General features: G+C 48.0%; 1 protein-coding gene across 5 annotated transcripts in view; it reads right to left on the bottom strand.

Annotated features, from left to right (window-relative positions):
- MECOM (MDS1 and EVI1 complex locus) overlaps positions 1-8,751 on the bottom strand; it is a 49,520-nt gene extending 40,769 nt beyond the window's left edge. For 2 of the 5 annotated variants that reach the window (XM_037407349.1, XM_037407350.1), the window contains exon 1: positions 7,254-8,751. The gene's annotated coding sequence lies outside the window, so the exon portion shown is untranslated. The remainder of the gene's footprint in view (positions 1-7,253) is intronic. The other 3 variants (XM_037407351.1, XM_037407352.1, XM_037407353.1) reach the window with 2 other exon arrangements.
- Positions 8,752-24,209: the final 15,458 nt, after the last annotated feature.

Below are 24,209 nucleotides of genomic sequence, written 5' to 3'. Positions count from 1 at the left end.
AAGATTTCCTGGACACAGTCCTGACTCTACTGTAATTAACGAAAGGTTTTAATTTTCTGACTATCACCTCTTCAGCCTGCCAAGCCCATTTTTTTTTCCTGACTTTCCTGCGCTAACCTGGGCTCACAATGCACGAGCACGCAGCAGTCTGCCTAAAGACGTATAGGAAGAGCCGCTGCACGGTAGAGGAACGACCGGGGGTGGGGGGGAAATAATAAAAGCAAAGTCCAGATGCACATTTCACATGCCCTGGGATCAGCGGTGTGTGACTGCAGTTTATATAGGAAGAGCAAAATCGGATCCAGATCTGGAAACACTTTCAGAGTTCAGGGGGTCTGAGGTGGGGAGAAGTTGGGGGAGGCCTAACTCATCAGTCCTCTGTGCCTGCCTACACCACAGGTCATATATTTATGCTACTGAGCAGAAATAAAAGCTCCCAAACTGCAAAGCCGTAAAGGGAAAGGGGAGGAGGAAAAAAAAAGGAACACACACAATTTACTTTTAAATGGATGAATAAGGCCTCATTGTTATGAATCCCAGTTTACTTTTCCTGGTCAGGCACTTGAAATTTTATTTATGCTTAATAGACTGCATTTGGCATGTGTAAAGATGACAAAAGCGTGAATTATGAACGACCTTCAACCTATTCAGGAAGTTGTAATAATTGAAATAATAGCAAAAACGCACTCCCCGCGAGCTCGGCCTGGGGCCGTGCGCTCGGCCACGGCTGCCCGCCGGCTGTGAAGCAGCTCGGCCATCCCGCCTGCCCCGGCCAGACCCTCACCCCCTGCCTGACACCCTCCGCCCCTGGCAAGCTTCAACCCAAGGATGCCGGTTTGAGGGGGAGAAGCGACACTTCAGCGATGAGTGTGAGTAAAGGCACCGGCTGCTGCACACACATCTGTCATGCTCAGCCCCAAGCAGGGGCTGTAATTCCGTTGCATTCAACTAAACCCTTTACTCCTGCGTGTATGAGAGCTTTGGAAAACATTGCATGTGGCCCAGCACCACCTGGGAAATTCAGATTTCAGGGCAGAGAGATGCTGCTCAGCATTGGCGCTGCGTGTACTCTAACCCTCCGGGCGAGGTATTGAGCTCACGCAGGGGAAAGCACCGAGTGACTTTGTCCTGCACCACATGGTGTGAGTGGGAAGATGAGGACCCACTCTGTGTGGGATGGTGGGAAGAAACAGAAGACCCCAAAGGCAGAGCACACCCCGATGAAAGCCTGGTGAACCCCACCAGCACCCACAGAGCCCTGCGCTGCCACTCCTGCGCCAACACCCAGCGCCCAAGGGGCTCCGGGACTCCACCACACGCTATGGGTACATCCACCCCGGGCATCTCCCAGGCACCTTTGGTGTCCCAGAGGGGAGCGTGCCTCGAGCTGGGGCAGGGCAGCGAGCGCCTGGAGAGGTGGCATGCACACTGCCAACTGGCGTTTGCCTCCACATTGCTTTAGAGCAAGAATGGAACTTGCTTGACAAGCAAAACAAATTAAATGTCCAAAACAAATAATAAGCATTATGTTCAAGGAGCTCGATCAAAATCAGGATTTATGCCCGCCAGAAAAATGAGATGGACGGATGGATACATAACCTCAAAACAAGCCATAATTAAGTATTTGAGGGGGAAAAAAATGAAGGAAAAAGGTCCAAACTGGGAAGTTTTAACTTTAGCTCCTGTGATGAACAACTTTTGCAGCTGGAGAACTGTGTGATGAAACCCGAGCCAGGTTCCTCTTGCCATACTCAGGCAAATGATAAATTGCAATGCACTGGAGTTTTTTCAAGGGCTAATATAGAGGAGTCCTTCCCCAGCACTGTATTGGGCCCAAAGAAAACCTCAGCAAAAACCCACAGGCAAAACTCAGCAAGTGCCTGCGTGCCAGTGGCTGCAGGGGCATGGGTGGGAGCCCAGCGGTGGGGAGCCGGCCCTTCCCTTCGCCCTGCAGAGATGGTGGGGGAGCACCGCAGAACCTCAGCACCAGGACTGTGAGCCCTTTCCTTCCTCATTTCCAAAAAGCTCCAAAACTGTTCAAGCGGATCAAGCAGGAGGGGCTGGAGCAAGGACACTCTCCTGAAATGGCACCAGGAATCCCCATTTTCCCACCTTCCAAGGGAAACAGTGCCTCCTGCTCCCTGAAGCCAGAAGGGAGCTACACGTCCCTCTGCAGGGCACCATCTTTGCTGTCTCAGGGCTGCAGGCCACCTCCCCAGCGATACTCATGTCTTCTTTCATTGTAGATGAGTTTTTGCCTCTGTGAGAGCCCTGGTTCAGGGCGAGAGGTTGCTACATCCAGCTGGGCTGCTCCAGCCCTGCAGAACCTCCTGCTTGGGGGTCGCTGACCACCGACACCAGACCACAGCCCCTGCGTGCCCACCCACTCTCCCGAGGTGACCCCTCCATGCAGTTGTCTTCTAACATTCCACCTTCATCCATGAACCACACAAAGTGTCTGAGTTGCAGCCTTGCCCCGGCTCTGTGGACATCGACAACCCCCCATGCTCTTTCTGGCAAGCACACGACCATGATTTGACAGGCCTCGTCACAAAAGGCATTTTTGCTTAGAAACAACTTGCCTCACTACTTTTATTAAACGTGAACTGTCGATAAAAAGCTTATCACTGCAGAACTACTTGCCGGGTTTGGTTCTAGACTATTTTAGGTCATGTCAGGACAGGCCAGCGCCGAGAGCGGTGCCACCAGCAGCGCATTAAGCACCAGATAACACAGGCGGACCTACAGACCGGGCAGGAGTTTCACCCACAGCCTCAGCTCAAACTGCAATAAGTGGAAAATCACCACCGAAGAGCTCCTTGTTCCACTAGCCCCAGCTAACACAACCCTGCTCCACTGGAGACAGATTTTCAGTGGGAGCTGGATTAAGCTTCATTTGCTTAATAAACTAATAACTCATAGGGAGAATCGCGGCAGAATAGGGCCCCACATGCGCTCAGCATGCATGTGCCCTCCCGACCCACAACAGCCCAAACCTTAATTTCACTCTCTGACAACAAAGCCTCGAAACTATTCCTTAAACACACAACTTTTGCAGGTGGCTGTGTGTGGAGGGGCTGCTGGCGGAGCCGCTGCCGCCGCTGCCCACAAGCTGCCTGCCGCAGAGGGGGGGGCAGCGGCAGTAAAGTCTGAAACTTGAAGCTGTGCCTGCAGATTAAAAAAGTTTGTAAAACATGTAAGATGTGATCAGGTCTGGTGAAACCTACAGCAGTAGGTTCACCCGTGTAAGTTTATATCACTGACATCGGGCACGTTGTTAAGAGGGTAATACTACTGGTTTTCCTCCCATTGCAGTGGCGTATGCCTGAGTATAAGGAAAGAAGACAAAACACAGCGGGGAAAAAAGAAAGCCAAACCCCTATTTCAGCACACAGAGCAAACCAAAACCTCAGTAAATTAATCTTGAGCCACTTTTGAGTTTTCCATAGGTAAACCAAAGGGAATCCACAGGAGCTGCTTTGCTGAGGGGGAAGAGACCTGGAAGCTCAGGGCAGTTTCACAGCATTATGTGCCTGTATCACTGTCAGAGCTCTGCAAGCAATAAGCTAGATAAAAACAACATTCAGAGTTTAAACTTCAACTGCTACCAACTACTTTTCTAAAAAGAAAAAAAAAATATTTTTTTCTAGCTTGAAGGTGACTGTGATCCCAGCCTGAAAATGTGCCTGGAACGCGTGACAGTCCCTGACACGCCATAGCTATACTCACTGTATTTGCAACCGCACTTTCATTAACATACATATTTTAAAATAATGCTTTTGCTGGGATGACAGCGCTGCCAGAAAACCTAACAGTGCTAATCATTCTGAAGTCATTAAAAAGTTGAACTAATAGATGTTTAATGATAACAGAGGGGAGTCATCCAAGTTAGCAGAAACTAGTATTGAATCCTGACTCCGACCTGAAAAAACACATTCCAAGGCACTAACAGTGACAAGACTTTCTGCAGCTCTGCACACACTGTAGTCTCTTTGGGGAAAGGAAAAAATGAGAGTGCCCTGTTTGTGGAATTTTATTATTCATATATGTCTTGAATTACATACGTTCCAGTTAGATTAGGTATGACAGGAGATAATAGGAAGACAGCAAAGAGAAATCCTAGATCAACCTCGTTTGAAATAATAATAAAAAAAATGCAGCTTTTAAACCCTACTCCACCTCCAATCAAATGAAACATGAGTTGCATCCAGCTTGCATGTTTTGACTGCATCCCACCATTATCGAGCTGTTCATCTTAGCAAAGCTCATTTATACAGTCATAAGAGAGAGCCCAGGCCTTTTGTAAAGTTGATCCTAAGTGATGAAACCTAACCTCAACCGTGAGTCAGGGGGTGGGGTGGTATGTCTCTGAAAAAACTCCAATAAAGAAAACAACAAAAAAAAAGGGGGGTTTTCACTCTTATTGTTAAATACACAAGGTAGAGCTTAGCAGTGTGACTAGATTACACATTGCCCTGAGATTCATCTCAATCCTGCCTCCAGCAGTCTGGGAATCATACCTGTCTGTCAGTCAAGCTTGAATTTAGTAGCGTAAACTTGTGGGCACCATGAGGCTGGGAGCGCTGGCAGGATCTTTTACCTTTTCAGGTACAGCCCAATGTTTGCTTGTGAATTTTACAGATGAGTTGAAGCAATTAGAGGTGAACAATTACTGCTGATGGAGTGTCTGTGCCTCGGGAGCCAGCAGTGGCTCCCGCAAGTGGGGATGCTCCCCACGCAAGCAGAGCTGCTGAGGCGCTTCTTACTCCTGGGGGAAGCAGGGGGAACTGGGATGCCCCCGCCCAGGTGCCCCTCTACCCTGCACCCAGCACTGGCTGCCACTCCAGCTGAGCTGGGGTCTCCTGTCCCAGCTGGGCTGCATGGCTCTGCCCTCCAGCTCTAGCTGTAACCACCAATACACATCCTCAGGCTTCGCCTTTTTTTTTTTTTCCTCCCCCATCTTTTTTGTCCTCCCCTCTTCCGCCCCCCTTTCTTTTTAATTTTTTTTTTTTCTCCTCCTTTTTTCCCCCCTTTTCCTTCTAGGAGCTACAGAGGCAGAGTGGCCCGAAGGCAGCCCCATGCAGTCTATACACAGGCATATATACACGCTTAGTCCTGACCTGCATTTGTCACTCCTTGTACATGCACACGTTTGGCCATCTAATGTCCATTCCCAAGTTTGCCTTCCTATTATATTTTATATTACCTCTGGTGAGCTTGTGCCAGAAGAAAGCAGAAGGAGGAGCTGTTAGAAAGACTTTTTCACTTTAAGATTCGAGAGCACATTTTTAGCATTAACTTTTTAGACTCTGGTCATAAAATGTTGGAGTACACGTACAATTCTGCGGGTGAATGTGCAGTGTTTCGAGAGGGCCAAATCAACAACAATCTCTTGCTGACAGCGCCCAGCTCACAACATGCTACTTGAAAGACAACCAATTCTTAATTTGCAAATCTCAGCAACGATAAGCTATAAAAATATGGAATTATGAACAGCACGATACTGTGCAAAATAAATAGCAAGTCTCCAGTGAATGAAAGAAATTATTGGCAGCAGTACAGCCACCACTACCAAATGTCAGAAATGTAAACACTAAAAAAAAGAGAAAGTTAAAAGCGCCATAACTTTCCTTCCAAAAACGTCAAGACGGGCGTGCGTATCTGCATCGCAAAGGTAGATGCTGATGTTTCAGCCTAGGGTGCATTTTCAGTTGCAGATCACCAATACGACGCAAAGACAGTAAGTTGCTTTGACCAATGCACGTGATTCCACTCCTGATCTTCCCTATCCAAGCCAGCTCTTATTAAAAGTAAAATATTTGAATTTGCTGTTTCAATTAATCTATATAGTTTCCTTTTCGTATCACTGTTCTGTTAATGTTCTGCACTGAGAGAATTTATCTGTTTTCAGCATAAAGCATATTTCAACTTGGAAAACGTATTTTGCGTTTACTAATAATCTTTATGTCTTCTTCGTTTAAACCAGCTGCTACATAAAAATGAAATTAAATCTCAGTCGGCTGGCTCATTCTGTGTTACATGTGCTCAGGGCTGAACTGTAAAACTTGTAAAAAAAATCTTCTCTCATAGTTTCTAAAAAAGTTATTTAAACCAGTTTTAATCGGCTATCTCGCATGAGCAAAATACATAATGCTGTGCTGGAAAGAGCAGGCTGTCTCATATTCATTTCCTATACGTAAGGAATTTGATTAGAAAGAATGATTTCTAATTAAAGCTTTGTGTCTGGTTGTGATTCTTCTTTCAATACTGTCAAGGCAATTAAATCAGCTAAAGATAATCTTTAACATTCACCTGATGCAGTTAATTAAGTGGTGAAAAATGAAACACTGATTAAACGAATCAAATCCTACATTACAGGTAGCAAAGTTTAAATTGGAAACTAGAATTCACAATCAGTTGCTGCTTTGCTATTTTAGGTATTTTACTTTAAAGAAGTATAGCTTTCTTAACCTAACTTCACCCATTAAAATATTTCATAATGGCATGAATTATCTGCAGACTAAAGTGAACCTTGATTTAAGAAACACCTAATAACTCATCAGCATAATTGAAAACAAAATGCTTCACTGCGTCCTTCCTCTGCCTATTCCAGCCTTTTTTCAAACACACCAGGATAAATAACGTTTCAGCTCAACAAAGAGTGGATTTAAGTGCAGTAAATATAAAAGAAAACCACTGAAGATCCTGGTTCAGCACACAAGTGCTGCGAGTTCTAACAAAGTGTATGGGAAGGCACAGGAATATTCACACACGTGTGCATTCAAACCCAAAGCCCCATACACGCAACTACATTGGCAGCATTATCAGTTTTGTGTCTTCCCCTTCATTCTCTCCATCAATTTTACATTACAGCTTCTGATCAACTCAACGGTTTAACGTAGCAATCCAAGTGGACTGGAACAGGAGCCAGAAAATGCTGCTAATTCAAAATCAGCAAATACTGGCTTTGTATTCCAAAGAAAGCACTCCCAATTTTTTTCAGGTATAAGATGAAATAAAAAGAAATTATTATTTATGAACAGAAAAACAGAAAATCCTTATGATCTATTGCCCATAATCAAAATTATTCTATTCTGCATTTCACATCTGTGCCTTATTTTTTGCCATAACAGCAAACAGGCCAAAATCTGTTGTGAATTGCTGTTGGTTTTGTTTAGTTGTTTTTTTTTTTCTTCCATTGACACCTTAAAAGTTCCTTAAAAAAGTAAGTCCAGAAAGTGAACGCCACATACCTGATCACTTATCTGACATGCGACAAGGTTGTGCTGATCGTAGCATCCAGCAAACTTGATATATTTGAGCCAGTTTCCTACATCTGGTTGACTGGCATCTATGCAGAACTTCACATTGCAAAACTCGTCCAAGATCTAAAAGGAAGAATATGAAAGAGTAAATCTTTCTGTCTTTGTCTGGGCATACTAATCACAAGATAAATCACAGGTTTCCAGATAAACAAATGGATAATAATAATAATAATACAGGCATGCTTATTCAGAAATATGCTTCTCTGGTGAGACTATATTTTTTTTTTAGGAACAGTCAGAATATGTACATAACAATAAAAGGACAATAAATGTACTGAAAACCATCTTGACAAATGTCCACATGTAATCAAGAGGTTGTCTAATTACTGCTAAGAAACATAATGCTAATTTAAAAGGGATCTGATTTTCTCTGCATTCATCAATGACTATGTTTGAAAATATTATTTTAATCAAATATGATTCAGTCAGGGAACATAACGGAAATTATTAAAATAGGTGGTATTGGCTTCATTTAAGGTTTCTGTTTTGTTTCAGGGTTTACGCTGTTTGCAGCCCCCATTTGGTCTTTTCGTATTTGTTGCTCAGAACTAAACTTTATTTGGTAGGCAGAGTTATTTATCTCGTTTTCATATTACGCTCCCAAACAGCCCCTTCTGTGCAACATGTAAATCACTCCCCTTAACTGAAACAAATAATAGAACTCTTTATGCCAAACTAAAGAAAATAAATGAAAAACAATGTAAACACTCATGCAAAACATGGCAATATTCAATACATACCAATAAATGGTTCCAATTACGCAGACAATAAACAAATATAATGAGATTGCTTGTGGACAAGCTAAAGAGGATGTTCTATGCTAATATTATGACAAATTACTAATCGTTACATATGACTGAATACCATTATTTATTTGCAAGCTTTACCACCGGCCTATTTGAAACTTTCCACAGCATCCCAGTGAGCTCACTGCTACATTTGTAACTTCTCCGCCTTGGCAGCGGCAGCAAACCACCCGGTTTTATTAGAAAAACAAACAAACAAACAAACAAACAAACCAACCCAAACTGAAAACACCATAAAACACATGCCCCAAACGAAAAGCAAAGGGAGAGGGAGGTGGTTTCCCCGACGGGAAACGCTGGGGCTCAGGTCGGGCCCGGAGCACACTTGGCCCCCGCGCCGCGCGGAGGGGAGCCCGGCACTGCGCCCCGGTTAAAGCGAACCCCCGGCGGCTCCTACCCGGGCACCGCCAGTCAGGAAACGCGCCCCGCGGAAAGCGGCGGTCCCGGCGGGGGGCGGCCCAGGGACAGCGGCCGCTGCCCGGGTCACCGCCCCCCCGCGCTCCCACCGCCCCCCCGAGGCCAGAATCGGGCCCCTCGGGGAGGTGGGGGGGGCGGTGGGAGCGCGCCAGCCCCGCGCTGCACAGCATCGCCCCGCACAGCCGGGTTTCTCCTCCCGAGCAGCCTTCCCCACACACACAAAAAAAAGGGGGGAGGGGAGAGCGTACCCCAAACCCACGACCACCCAGACCCCGCGGCCGCGCTGCGTGGGGCCCAGCGGAGCCGCGGGAACCCCGCGGGCGCGCACGCTGCCCCGCCGCCCGCACCTCTCGGTATTTTTTAGAAGGAGGGGACACACACTGAATTTTCCCTTCCAAAGCAAACCCCGCTTTGCTCCGGGAGGGGGGGGGGGGCGGCTCATCCCCCACCCCCGGGGGCGGCGGAGGAGGGTCCGCCCGGGGACCGACGGGGCAGGGCGGCCCCGTCCCGCGGGGCCGTGGGCAGCGCAGCCGCCGCGCTCGCCGCTCTTACCTTGTGTCGCCGGGAGCCTGCGGGAGAGGGGGGGGGGAAACGGGGTGGGGGGTGGGGGGAGAGGGGAAAATGTCCTTCAGGCGGCTGGAAGCAACATCTTGGCTTCAAACGCGGGCGGAGGCCGCGGCCGTCGGGTTCCGGGGCTGCGGCGGGCGCTGCGCGGGCGCGGGGCGCTCCAGCATTTGTCGGGGGGCGGCGGGGGCCCGGGGCGCCGGGCGGGGTGGCCGGGAGGGGGCTGCCAGCCCCGGGAGGGGGGGGGGCTCAGCGGCGGGGCTCGGCGGGTTTCTGCTGGCTCGCCATCACCTTCCCCTGCCGGCCCCTCCTGGTCTTATCGGCTGGGCTGGTGTGTGTGTGCGCGCAAAGAAAGTTATCGGGAGAAGGGGGGAGGAAAGAGAAAAAAAAAACCTACCAAAAAAAAACCCACCCCAAAAAAAAACCCTAAGAAAAAAACCACACACACACACAAAAAAAAAAAAAAGCAAAAACCACACAACCCTCTTTAAGGAAAAAAAAAAAAAAAACAACAACCCCACCGCACACCGCTCAACAAAACAAACTTCTTTCACTTCTCCGCCGGGGATGGGAGAAAAGTGTGCGCGCGTGGGCGGGCGGCTCGCCCCCTCCCCACCCCCGCAGCTGCCCGCGGCTCCTGCCCCGCCGCACCCCCGGACAGCGCCCGGCCCGGCCCTGCCCGCCCCCCCTCCCCGCCCACCCCGTCGGGTCCTGCCAGCCCGCCGCTCCCCTTCGGGCACTGTCTCTTTAAAGCGGGGCAGCCCCGGCTGCGTCGGCGGCCGCCCTACACCCCCCCACCCCCCCCCAAGCCCGGGCGGCGGCGGCGGCGCTCCCGGCGCGCTTAAAGCGACAGCGGCCTCGCGGCCGGGGGTCAGCGCCAGGTCGCGGAGGAGCGGCCCCGCGGCAGGGGCACACCGGCAGCCACCCCCCGCATCCCCCTCCCGGGGCCGGCGGGGGGCTGCCGCGGCCCGGGCCCTGGCCGCTCGCTTCTATTTATACAGCGGCCGCGGCCATCCCCGCCGCCGCTCGCCCCCCGCTCCCGGGAGCGCCGTCGCGGCGGCCCCGCAGCGGGACTGCGGCGGGCGGGGAGCCCAGGCCAGCCGGCCCCGACGGCTTCTCCCGGCGCTCCAGGAGCCAGCGCGCCCGGCGCGGTACCGAGTAACCCCCGCCGCCGCCGTCACTGTGGCTATTAATAATAATTTTTAATGAAATGCAACTTTTTTTTTTTTTTTTTTCTTTGCCCGGCCAATTTCCCGACGACCCCGGCTTAGTGCCGCGGAACCACCGCCCGGTTTGCTGGAGCTCGCTAAACCATTTGTATTCCCCCCCCCCCTTTATTTATTTGGTAACGAATCCCATGAATGGAGGCGGCGGGAGGCTGGGCTCTACCTGCCGGCGGAGCGGCGGCCGGGCCCGCTCCCACCCCGCGGCAGCCGCAGCCCCGCCGGCCCCGCAATCCCACCGCGCCGCAAGGCGGACACCGTCCGGGCTAACCGCGGCAAGATACTCCTATTTTAGCGGAAAGAGTTGGGGGGGGGGGGCGGGGAAATGCCGAACTGGATCTTTTATCGCACTATGCAGAAGTGCCACCCACTTTTTTTTTTTTTTTTTTTTTTTAAGTACAAATATATTTCTCAGACTAAAAGTCGATTTTTTCTTTCCCGGGGGGCCGGGGAAGGATGGCAGGGGGAGGGCGAGAAGCCGGGTGACAAGAGATGATGATTAATTCGTCTCACCGGCCTGTTATCTGTGACATTGAACTGTTATTTCAGATAATAGCTATTGTTCAAGGCGGGGAGGGAAGAGAGAAGGGGGGGGGGGGAACAAACCCGCACGAAGTGGTGGTAGGTAGGACAGGAAAAAAAAAAAATCCTTTGTCAATAACCTCAAAAAACCTGGTGGGAGATTCCCACAGCAGCCGGGCCTGAGAACCGCCCGGTTTGCCGGCCCATTGATTTCCTGCCCTCCCTCTGCTTGTCCATTGTTGGGGCTTTTTTTTCCTTATTATTATTTTTTTCTCTCTCTCTTTTTTTTTTTTTTTAATTTAGCCATAAATTGGACCGGCTCGAGCTATGAGCTGTTCTATTTTCTTCCTGTCAGGATGAGGGATTTGTTTTATGATGCATTGTGTATTAAATACAAGTAATCTGGGAAACTGATTGCTCGAGCCCATAGGCCTGATCAGAGGCCCCGATAGGAGCCGGAGCCCCCACCACCACCCCCGCTCCGCCACAAAAGGAGGAAACGCCGGTGGATAAACAAAAGGGCCTCCCGGTACCGGCAAAGCGGGGCCGGCCGGCACCGGGGCTCCGCCGCCGCCGGGGCACCACCCGCGGCCGCTAGGTGGCGCTAGCCGCCGGGACACGGCCGGGCTGCCGCGGGACGCGCCCGCCGCGGGGCCGGGAGCGGGGCCGGCAGCGGGCGATGCGCAGCCGCGGGACCGTCGCTGCCCGATTTTCGGGGGGGAACCGCCGGTTTTGATAATTTGCCTTCATGCACCGCTCCCCGGCGTGCTCGGCTGGACACCAGCCAGGCGGAGGGGAGCGCGGCCCGAGGAGGAGAAGGAGCACGAGGAAGGCCCATGGCCCCCAGGCAGAGGGTCCGCGGCGGGGCGCGGGCAGAAGCGCTGGGCAGCGCGGGGTGTGTGGGTGTGGGGGGGTGTGTGTGTGTGTGTGGGTGGGTGTGTGTGTCCCGTCGGGGCTGCACAACACACACGGATTTTTCTTCTTTCAAGCAAGAATCTCTTAAATGTACCCACAGCCTTTCCTCCCGCCCCTCGGATGGTTTGGTAGGGGCTTCAAGAGGCCCAAATATTTCCACAGGGTCCCTTTTGCAATTGTTTATTTAAAATAAGTCGCTATATTAGTGGAGGCAGTAAGGAGTTAGTACTCAAGTCTGCTAGTAATTCCCACCAGGCTGTAAACTGATGCCTCTTTTAAGCCTTTAACTTCATGGTCGTCCCAGAAGTAAAAGTTCTCATAATGGAGACCCTATGGGCATCGTGCATTCCAGCACATCATTAAAGCAAAGCAAAGCAGCTCAGCCACAGCCAGATGAAATAGCTGCACTGTCCACTTCTAACGGGCTTCCTGTGGACAAACACGGCCGGGGACAACGGTGAAAAATCAGAGGCATCGCTGGCGATTTTTTAAAAATTTCATAAATGTTCATATTAAGCTGAATATTATCCTTACGCTTATAGAGCAAGCCACTTAACAACCACACTTTTAAGTGGGGTTTAATGTTATATTTCTCAAGGTGACTAAACACAACATTGAGCATCCTGAGTAACACTGTGGTGAGTGTTTAAAATACCAGATGAGCGTATCAAGCAGGGAGGGAGAAAGGAAAAGCAAAGCAAAACAAACACAGCAGAAAACAACAGCCCTCCAACACATCCACATGGTCTGGGACAGACCCGGCAAACAGCGACAAGCAGGAAAGGCGACGCAATTCCAGTGTGTTAATTCCTCCCACCCTGCATTGTGGATATCAACTTAAAAATAAATTAAAATTGAGTGAAACTACAAGCGTTGCTGCTTATTTCAGGGGGAAGAGCCAGCCCTCTTCCAGCCCTTGGGTGAGGTAGCAGTGGTGGGCATCGCGGTGCTGCCGCAGCTCCATCCCGGCCGCCCCTCTTGCCCTCACACGCTGTGGGGCTCGTCCCTCCCGGCCAAAAGGCAGTTTTCAAGTGAGGGAGAGGAGGAGGAAATTAAAGGTAAAAAAATGTAAATAAAAAATTTCCCTTGGTCTGGAAATGGGCCCAACTGAAAGCATGTTAATCTCCACCTCGGTAATTTGGTTCTTCTGGAGAAGACAGAAGCCCTGCTGCTGTGCCCTGCACTTCATAAATCACGTCTTTATGTGGACAAGGTCAGGGCACCTAACAGCTCAGACATGGGCCTTTGCAGTGGCTCGGAGGGCTCCGGCATGTTTATTCTCTTGCACAGATCTCCGAGGAGCAGTCCAGCACGCTTCTAATTACTTTTGATTATTTTCATTTGCTCGGGTCAGGCTGGCTTTGCCGGCACTGCTGGAGGGTGGGTTTCCTCCCCCCAGCCTGGCTGTGGGATGCGGGGGGATCACTGCTGTGCTGCACCCAGCACCCCCTTCCCCAGGGCAGTGCAGGCCTCCGGGGACCCCTGGGGCTCACCCACCAGTGGAGGGGGTCTCCTTTCAGCAGCAGAGCAAAGCCTGAAACCTCCAGCTGCAGTGAGGACACCCAGCCAGGCTGTCCCCAATAGCCATGCAGTGAGGGGCATTTACCCATCTGAGATGAGGAGTGTGCAGAGAAGATGCACACCCGCTGAAAATACTGAGTGCGTTTGAGGAAAAAAAAACCCAAAAAACAAACTACTCCATATCCTTGCAAAATAAAATTAAAGCGGTGCATATGCAGGCGATAAAAAAAGTGGAAGGACCTGTGCGACTGCGTTGGGGACAGGGCTGTGCTAGGGAGCTGCAGAGCACACGCGGCTCCTGGCCGTGCACAGAGGCAGCACGTGTTCAGCTCCGCTCACCTCCTACTGCCATGGACCCCCCCAGAACAGCACGTTGTTGCTGTGATAAATAAGCACGCAGAGCGAACACGCGGCACCCACACGGAGCAGATGCATGGCAGGACCACTCGATCGGTGCCCTGGCGCTGGTAGGGCCTAGGTGTGGGGGAAGCCGGCCCCACGTTCCCAGGGGTGCTGCTGCCCCCTTGCACCCCCTGCTATGGTCTGGAGCAGCCACAATGCTGCTACTGGCAGAAGCCAAACCACTACCCAAGTCCTGAGCAGAAAAGCTCCACTTTTTCTCTCCTATGCTCTATGCTCTAAAATAGCGTGTTCCTTCTTACCACGATCTGAGCTTGACAGCTCAGCCCCACTTTCTCATCTGCCATTACCCTGGTGTGAGCAGGGTCCCAGCAGACCCACTGCCCTCGTGCCCTGCCCAGCTGCCACACCTGCAAACTCATTGGCATGCCGAGTATTGGGGCGGGCAGCTCCATCGCATCCCGCTGGCGAGGGTCTGCCTGCAGCTGTGGGTACCATCACGGCCGATGGGTGAGGGGAAACTCCTAGAGCAGGGGCTACCCTGGTGGGACGGAGTTTTCTGGCAGGCACTGAACCACACCAACGGGGTTCGAGCCCAATTCTTTTTGGATCTTGGACGCTACTGCATACCAGCAGAAGGGAAATCGCAGCAGATTTGTCTTCTCCATCAACAAGGAAGATGTAAAAATGGATTGGTGACTAGTATCCAGCTGTCTGGGTGAATTTGCTCCTGCCTTGGGGAGGAAGGCTTGGAAACCCTGTAGAAACACGGCAGCAAGAGATGTAGTAACACCGTATTACAAACAAGCCATGGCCCTTGCAGCCCCAAACTGATGCTGAGGGATGCGGTGCCGCTTGTCCACCCCGGCTGTGAGCACACTCCTTGCAATGGGAGAAAATCTCCTCATTTTCCTCCTCTAAATCTTCCCCCCGGTTTCCCTGCCAAGGCGTGTGCTCTGGTGCTGGATGTTGAGGACTGTTGCTGTTTTCCTTCGTAGTGTTCATTACTTCCATTACAGAAGAGTCTGGAAGCCTCCAAATCCAGCCCGGGCCCTTCTCACGCTCAGGGCTGCTGTAACCGCAGGGCGAGGCAGTCCTGGCCAGGCGGGCTTGGCACCTGTGCGTGCTGAGATAAAAGTCAGGGGAGAAACCCGTGTTAGCCAGCTTGTTTTAACACCTACTAGAGACGGGGCAATTTAAGGCAGCGGCTGATTGATGTGGGTGCTGGCCTCCTGTCCATCCAGAAGCTGGGTGTTTTCCTGTGCTTTACCCTTCTTGTGTTTTGAGAGCAAGCCAGAATTCTGGAGAATCTGGGAAACTCCATTGGCGATGCCCTAATTCTGCATCTCCCCCTGGGTGCTGGGCAGCCTGGAAGGGCTCTTTTCTCTCTTAACCGCCCAAAGAGTAAAAGACCTTGCCATGGCCCTCTGAAACCTACCGCTGTGACCAAAAAAAAGTCTGGTTTGGGTTTATTTTAGCATTCTCGTTCATCCTTGCTGAAATACAACTGAATAAATCTGTATCAGGATGTGCCCACCCCAAGACAGAGCAGGGGGACCCTGCAGGCGGGGGCTGCACATGGGGCGGCCAGAGGTTCCCACCTGATGTAACCGCTGCTTCTCTGCCTGGAAACACAACTTTTTGCAGAAGCTGCTCTAGAAAATTGAAGAACTCTATGCCTGAGAGGGCACCTCACCCAGGAGGTAGAAAGCACAGTTCAAGGATTTTGCAGACTTCTTTTGTATGTATGTGCATAAGAATTCAACAGGGATTCATTAACTCTTAGTTTCTTTCAAATTTTTAATTTTCAAGCCTTCTCATTTGCCAAATAGTCTGGGGACAGCTTTGGAAGACCTTTTCCAGCCCCAGAGCCCCTTGTGGCACAGGGAAGAGCCCTGCAGGAGGGGTATGGCAGCAAGCCCTGGAGCACTGTTCCAAACTATCCAGAGTCTGACAACAGAATTTGAAAACTGAAAGGATGAAGAAGAAAATACCAAACCAGAGAAAATGCCAGTCCAAAAGGGATTGGAAGGGTTAAGCAACAGAACTTTACACTACAAGAATTACTGTGATGCATAACAGGCAATTCCATTTTAATAATCAATTTTAGGAGTGACTGGCTATTTTCAAAGCATTCCTATTGTAGCCAAAGTTTTAACTAGCCGTACAAGAGTGGACATAAACACCTGTGGACTTTATAAGAGTAAGAAGCAATTTATCACCCAATAAAAAGTCAAACACTCATTTTAAAATTTTCAGGTTTGCATTTGCTATTTTAAATGTACATGTGTGGATGGTTCTAGGGGAGGTACAGAAGAGGCGGATATGCACCCTACATGCAGAAACACACGTGCAGACGGGCAACATAACCAGCTCCAGCAGCAGGGAGGAAAAACCTGCCTGAAAGCATCACTGTTACAGTTTCACCCCACCAACATTTCGTATTAAACATGTTGTGATCATCGACCAGAGTTGTCTAAAACCTGAACTAAACAGGCATTAAATCAGCTGGCATATGAAATTACTGCAATTCGATTTTCAGATAAACCACAAAACTTGATGAACTAACATTGTTCCAGCTGAATTAACTCATCATCCCTGGGAAGGGAAGGTTGCGGAGGAAAGCAAGGGTGCTAACAGTGACGATTAATCCTTCTCCTATTGCAAGGCGCTTGCCTGTGAGCGGAGAGAGACCCTGCTAAAGGCAGGTTAAGGATCCACAGTGCCTCAGAAACTTCACTACCCTGCCAAGCCCTGCCAGTAGCACTAGATAGTATTTACATGCGGGTAGGAGAGGGAGAATTCTTTGTTACAGGCTTGTTATGAAGCTATAAATAGGTTAAAATCCCCATCAACACTTTGAGTCATGCTCGGTAGATAAACCCAAGGACTGAAATTCAGGAATGATAATTTATTCAGCCAGTGGAGGAACATGTAGGGTTGATCCTTATCTTGTACTGGGAAACCTCCCTGGGATTAAGTTGGGAAGTATTTGGACATAAGTGCAACGTGATGGGTCAGGTTCCCCACCACTGGCGGGCAGAGCTGATCGGGTGCACCCCCCTGGGTGTGCAAACCAGGGTCCTGGCCAGCGCATGCTTTGCTAGCCCTGGGTGTGCACAGCAGCCCACCTGGGCATGCATTTGAAGTGCTGCTCCACATAAATTAGTCACACATAGCTAAAGGTGCCTGATTAATTTTGAAAAATCTTACTCCAAGAGTTACCTGGATTGCACTACAGAGATTTTGCTCATGGGGAAAATCTCTGGGGGAGGGGGGCCAGAATGTATTTGATACAGGGGTCAAAATAAACCTGTCCTATAACCCATTGATCACAATGGGTTATTAATGAAATAGCTGTGAACATCAGAATATCCTTCTGGCAGATTTCTTTCGTAAATGAGTTGAACATTTTCCAATTTCAAGAAAGTGCTGCTACCTATAAACTTGGAAATTAAGGCTTTTTCCCCTAAGACTCAGGTCCCTCGGGGCACTTGTGTTCTGGCATGCATCCCTTATTTGCCAAAGAAATTTCAAACTTGGTAATTTAGCACCATACTGATAAAACAAAGGGGGAGGGGGGTAGCAGCTGAGCATGTGTGCATGTGAAGGAGGAGGGAGGTAAGTGGTACAGCTTCAGGCATTTTTTTCCTGTGGCTTTTTTATCCACAAGTCATGCTGCAGATTTTGTGTGAGATTCATAGAGAAAACATTCCCAAGACACAATATATAAGGTGCATATCAATCCACTAACTGAGTTTTGCAGATGCAAAATGACCTGCAGAATTTGAAGAAGAATGGAGGCTGCTTTATAACCATTTTTCCATATAACTTATTTAAGCCTAAAATGTTGGGCTAAATTCCCCACTAGCAGAATTATGAGTATTAGTACTGTTAGCATCACAGCAACACCTAGAGGCCCCAGTTGAAACTGGGACCCTTTGTGGGTAGAAAAATAATAAACATGAGACTCTGCTCTGAAAAGCTTACAGTTGGCGTGGACGGATAAAAAGTGTGCAGGATGGGAAGATTATAATTTTGTTTTGATGGATAGAATATGGAGATTTGCTCATGGAGAAAATCAGTGGTGGGCTAGGAAGGAACCTCATGCAATATTTTCCCATGACTTCCATTCCCTGAGAAGTTGCTTTTTACTTCCTTTCTTTGACTGCAATGAACAGAATCTCCTATCTGCCTGCTGGCGTTCACAGCTTCTCAGGGGTAAAGAGCGGGAGCCTGCTTGGTCTCTGCCAGTTAAAACAGCTCTGCATGCTTTAATATGGCTCATCTGTAGCAGAAATTGTACTTTATCACCCTTTTTTTGCTAGGAAAGTATTTTAGCTTTGGAAATGAGCAGTTGATGCTTTGGAACAGATCTTTAAACATAAGCACGTTGTGCTGATTGGTACCATAAATGAAACCTTCTCCTATAGAAGCAGTTTTGGGGAGGATGCATAAAACTGCTTCTGACTTTTGTGGGAGAAACGAGAAACAGAGTTCATGATGTCAAATCCTGTTGCTAGGAGTCATCTAGCAATCATGCAAGCACAGGTGGATCATGATCCCCACCAGGCAGAGCCAGGGAGAGACTGCCCCAACCACAACACCGGCTGCTGCTAAAACTCACCCAACGAGTGCAAAAAGCAGCAGGGCACAGGCATATGCTCAAGACAGGTTGCAATTTTTTGGGTCTGTAGAAGCAAATTGAGGCAATGTGTTAAGAATAGATTCTTTCCACCAGGAGGGATTTCAGAGACTGTACGATCTGTATTGCTGAGAATCCAGTGTAGTGAATACGGCACTGAACACCATTTCTTTCCCTTTCCAAAACACAGTAATTTGGGGTGGAAATTGCGCTCTGTCTGGGCTTGATCAATAGTTTTGGCCACCAGTTCATTCCCAAGGTTGCCAGCTGTCTTATGTCAGTGCTGTCTTCAGTATTTTGAGCTGCTGGTGCTTCCCTGGTAAATATGTGACCACCTTCCCAGGCCCTGACCTGTGCATCCTTCAGGCCAGACCCTCGCATGGGGCAAAGCAGATCCACTGAGGTTAAGGGAGCGGCTGTAGGATGGATCGACTGAGGAAGGTGCTCATCTTTGTTGGCTTTTCAAGGAGTTATAGTAAGGTCAGGGCCAGGGAAGGTGGTCACATATTTACCAGGGAAGCACCAGCAGCTCAAAATACTGAAGACAGCACTGACATAAGACAGCTGGCAACCTTGGGAATGAACTGGTGGCCAAAACTATTGATCAAGCCCAGACAGAGCGCAATTTCCACCCCAAATTACTGTGTAGTCCCAGAATCAGACGGATGCTCAGACCAGACTCAGGCTGCCCCAGGGCTGTAGAGTGGAGGAGCTGCTCCGTCTCCAGATGAAAGTCAGTCCTGGATTCCCCCACTCACTTCAGCAACGTGATGGGGGCTGGGACACGGTGCTGGCACTTGGCGTGCTGGAGCACACCAGGGCTGCAGCCCTGGGCAAGGTGGGGATTGAACCAAAGCACAGTGCCTCTGGGAACCTGCACGCATCACAGGATATGCCAGATATTTGCGCATCCTGTCATTTTGATGTAATATTTGTGACACCTCCAGAAATAAACTGAAGATGGAGACTCTCCTGCCAGGCACTGTGAACAGAAGCTCAAACCAGTCATGCACTGCACGAAGGAAATCTGGCAGCTTGGGCGATAAAGAATGGAATCTACATCACAACATGAGTGACCACAATTTTCCCTAGTGCTTGTGGTATATATAACAATGCTATAAAAGATGAAAGCAGGAGTTGTGAGCGCTCATTATCATTTCAGAATTGCTTAATTCTTATTTAATTCTCTAAGTTAATTCATGAGTTTTGTCTCAAACAGAAAACCATAGGTTTAGATTGAGGTTGCTGTGGACCAGGAAATACTTCTACAGAAAGCAGAAACCGAACTGGCTTGAATGATTTATAAAATGTGAGGGTTTCATTCCAAAATATCATTTATATGCCTAGAAATCTACTCAGCAAATCTAATCCAGCAAAGGAAAATGAACATTACCCATCCATGAATAAAGATGGGAAGTAATTCTGCAGCAGTTTCAGACTATGCTTGCCCATGTATGACAAGTAACCGATCTTTCTACACATCTGTTAGTTTTGTATTTACCCTGAGTTTAGCAGGCAACATGCAGGGACAAAGAACACCGTGATAATCTTGAAGAAAGTAATAATTATAAAGCAATAATGATAATAACAGCCACTTGCCACACCAAGAGTTAAGCACATCCTTCCTCCGTTAACACATCTACTGATGGGAAAGAGGAAGGAAGGTCAATGCCAGGTGCAAAAACTAACCAGATACCCCGAAAGTCCAGTAAATCCTTGTTCCTTTTGATACAGTACAGCTCTGCCAGTTTAAGGTTACAAAAATAAGAATATGAATGGGATATAACAAAGACTTTTTTGTCCTGACTTCCAACCAGCCACACGAAGGGTTTGGTACCCATGGATGATGTTGTTCCAGGTGATTCATTGCAACTCCTGTCAGTAGCCAAATGGCCAGCAGACACATGTGAAGTGCAGTGACCTTGGCCAGTAATAAAAGTAAATAGCAGTTAAAATGAAAGGTGTATATTTTTAGAAGAATTTGTAGTGTTTGGACTCCAGCTTTGGATGGCTCAAGAGCATGTTATAAGCCAAAAATCTGTTCTTTGGTTTTGGTTTGTTGATTAAATATACTTGTTACCAAGACCATCAAGCAGGAAAAAATTTAAGAGACTTCAACTAAGATATTAACAACTACAGCTGCAGCACTGAACAACTAAAATGTAATAGCTCTTCAGATCTCAAGTTATTTCTACTGACTGCCATATAATCAGCATCTTAAATCTGGGCATCTCTTCAGGCAGTTATTTGTGTGATATATACAGATCAATACCTATTGATTTTATAATTTTGATTCATCTCCACGCAGTGCTTCAGTTTCACATCATCTTATTTATCAAGCTCTTCTCTACACCTTTGCTTCCAAGCTTCCCGGTGCTTCCAGGCTACTCAAGCAGGGTCCCACCATACCACCCCCCCCCCCCCCCCTTGGGCCCTGCACACCATTTCAATGGGCACACACTTGTCATGTCCTGGGGAGTTTTGTGTGCAAAGAGCTGTCAAGGATAACCAGGGTCATTAATATGTGAGGATAAAGTTCATAAACCTCCCACGCTAATGCCATGTCCCCACTGTCCCTGCTGGACCTGGAGCCCCCCCCCCCCCAAATTTCCCAGGAGGCTTTGCCACCCCAAGGGCAGACCACTTAGCAGGGTATTCCTCACCCAGTGGGCAGGACTTCAAACTTCCCTCTGTGCTGGTTTATGAAAATATAGGCTGGACAAAATTTTGCACTGAATATTACAGTTTATTCTTTTCACCCCTGGAGCTTTTGGGACCCGTGCTGGCACCTGAAGACCTTCCCCATTGCAGCTGCTCCCACGCACAGCAGCAGCAGAGTGGCTGGCACGGAAAGCCCGACAGGGACTGATTAACAGCGACCTGCTTGACATACTAGAGGAAACCAATGCCATTGCTACTGCTGGCAAGCACGTCAGGGAAATCCTGTTAACTTCACTGGATTGCATATATGCAAATGATAGCAGATTAGAGAGCCTTAGCAAAGCTGCCGTTCCCACTGAGCTCCCACCAGTTTGCATCGAATAAATTGTGTCTGAACGTGCTAGGGATGCCCCAAAGAGACTAAATCATGATCTAGCGATTCCTTTCTGCCTAAAGCTCCAGCTCGACAGGACAAAGCTGGGCTGCCCTGCCGTGCCTGGGCTGGCTGGCTGTGCCCCCGCCAACAGCTCCCGTGCAGCACCGCCACGGCCCGCAGTAAACAGGATGTGGAGCAAAAGTGGTTAAAAACCATCAGCTGAAATATGTGTGGGGAATGAATTTAAGGCAAACAGGAAAACTTCTTTACATTGAGAATGCCCAACAAAAAGAACTGAACTCCCTTGCGATGCAACGCTTTCAAAATGTTTTTGCAGAAGGTGCCGAAGGGAGCTAGGATGTACTGCATCCGTGAAACGGGAGTTATTAGGGTGAATGCCTTCTGGAAGGAAAACAAAAGGGGCTGATGAAGACTAAACAACATTTCAGGGGGGCTCACACACTACAGCAAGATAGAAAGCATGGGATAATTACAAAATAAGACCTATCACCGTGCAAAAATAAATGACTTCATAAATAGCTATAGATATCATGTTAAAAGCACCTTTAGGAACAAAAAGATGCTATGCTAAAAACAAGAGATCTAAAGAGCTGTTATTACACATCCATTACATTTTCTGAGCTGTCTCAGTTACTTTTTGAAGTTCTGTATACATGATACAGCAAGGCAAAACATTTTATGTACCGTAAGAAATTTGAAACAATGTTTAATGTTCAGAAGATAAAGTTAACAAAATTACACTTCAGTGGCTTTTTTATTTCTCTATTTTATGACCTTTCAAGAACTTAGAGTGAAAGGAAACAAGAAGGAAGGATAAGCAACCATACGCTCCTGCTTGCTTCTGTCTACATTGCTGATCAGAGCACAAGGCAGAAATCATAATAAAAAATGTCTTCTTTTTAATGCCTAAATAGGAGCTGTTAAAAGACCAATGTTGTAATGTGTTTTGGGATGGAAAGCATTTGTTCCTTTTGCAGTTATCAACAGTCATATGTTATGTGATTTTCTGATTTTTCTCCCTGCAATTACAGAAGCCCATCGCACCTTCACAAACGTTTGGAACAGTTTTTCTGCTGTTTCTGCTTTTTCTAAAACCAAAACCAACTACAACTATGGCTCTCAAGAACTATTTCTACAAGCACCAGGCACCCTCCATTCCTTCTAAATGCCCTTCATCACATCATTACACACCTCTCAATGACACCGTTAGCTATAATCACTGACTGCACTGGGCAGTGACCCCCCACAAGCTTCCATCCCACAGGATGCCAAAATGCTCGGGATGCAGCTGCTACAAGGCATCAATGCTACAGCACACACATGCACAAAATCCACTTTCCAACCTGAACACGCACTTCAAATTCAAGCAGGAGCCATGCATCGATTTGTGTTGGGAAGAGGAAAAATCAATGTATGAAGAGTTGCTCATTTCCCTTGGAAGGAGAAGGCAACTACAAAAAAAAAAAAAGTAAATGTGATGGGAGATTGATAAAAGTTTTAGAGCATGGTGTAGTTCACTAATACATTGTCCTAATGAAAAAAGAAAAATTGACATCTGAGTGGCATAAGGCACATCAAAGCTAGTATCTTGCCAAAACTATGTTTTCCATTGAACAATGGAAACAGAGGTTTGCTTAAATGGTCATATTGCTACTGTGAACAACTTCTGCAGTTGTACATCTACTCTACTGGTGAATAGATGGTCTGGTAGAAAGTAAGGAATAATTTCTGCTGATTTCAGGATGGAGATGCAAGAGAAACTACAAGAATATAGGCAATATTTTATAAAATGTATTTCACAAAATATCTCAAATGAGTAATCATTGAACTTTTAAAAATCCTAGTATTTTCTGTAGCCATAATGACTATATTCAAATGCATTTTGAACATTTCTTAATGTAGTTCTAGGGTGTCTGGTTTTATTCTCAATTAACCAGTTTTTTTTGTCTTTAAAGTAGAAGTTTCAATGGGATGTCTTCTGTTCCAATCCTGCAGATTTAATATCTGTAATTCAGAGGTCAGTCTAAGCAAATCTGAAGGTATTTTAGGTGCTAGACTACGTACCTGCAATCCAAGTTCTTGTGGTCAAATTCGTTGCTGATATAGCTTCAATGAACATTTCAGTGCTTTTGCACTTGGGAAGAATTTGCACTTGGATGGGTTTATTCCTGGCATGAATTTCAATGCCAGAATAAAAATCAGATACAGCTACTTAGGGCGACACCCCTTGACTAAAATAAAATGTATGGGGAAGAAAGATAAGTGAGCGACCGGGAGGTAGTCACTGGAAGGGTGATATCCGTGGAGGATAAATCTATAGCATTATTATAATATAGCTAATATTATGGCTTGCAACATTACAGTAAAGTGTACAGTAAGTTGGAAGGTGCCTATAGCAGGGTAGCAAGATGCAGTTCCCCTCTTCTATGCTTAAAACAAAGGGTGTGATGGAAAAAACCCTGTTTTTTCAGGAGCTAATTCATGACCCTTAGTCACCTTCCACTCATTTCACTGGAAAAATATTCCAAACACTTTCACCATTAAATTCAACAGGGAGCTCACATCCTTCATGATGGAACAGGCAAAGAGCCTGGGGATGGAGCAGGAGCCGGTGAAGCGAGGAGTACCACCTCCAGTGGGCAGCTTGTTGGCCATGTAACATGGCTACTGCATTAGTATTTCAGGTGAATGTGGAGTTAACACCTGAGCCTTTCAGCAAAGATCTTTAATTTCAAAGGGCTGCTCTGAAATTTCCCAAATCTGAAAGAACACCTCCATACACGTAACCATTACGCAGGTTCAACACCGACCCAGGGAAAGTGTCACCTCCTGAATCACGAGGGATGCTTCCAC

Source organism: Falco rusticolus, chromosome 13, assembly GCF_015220075.1.
Source record: "Falco rusticolus isolate bFalRus1 chromosome 13, bFalRus1.pri, whole genome shotgun sequence".
Lineage (NCBI taxonomy): Eukaryota > Metazoa > Chordata > Aves > Falconiformes > Falconidae > Falco > Falco rusticolus.
Note: the sequence above shows the minus strand (reverse complement) of the source record. Positions and strands in the feature narration are given on the sequence as shown.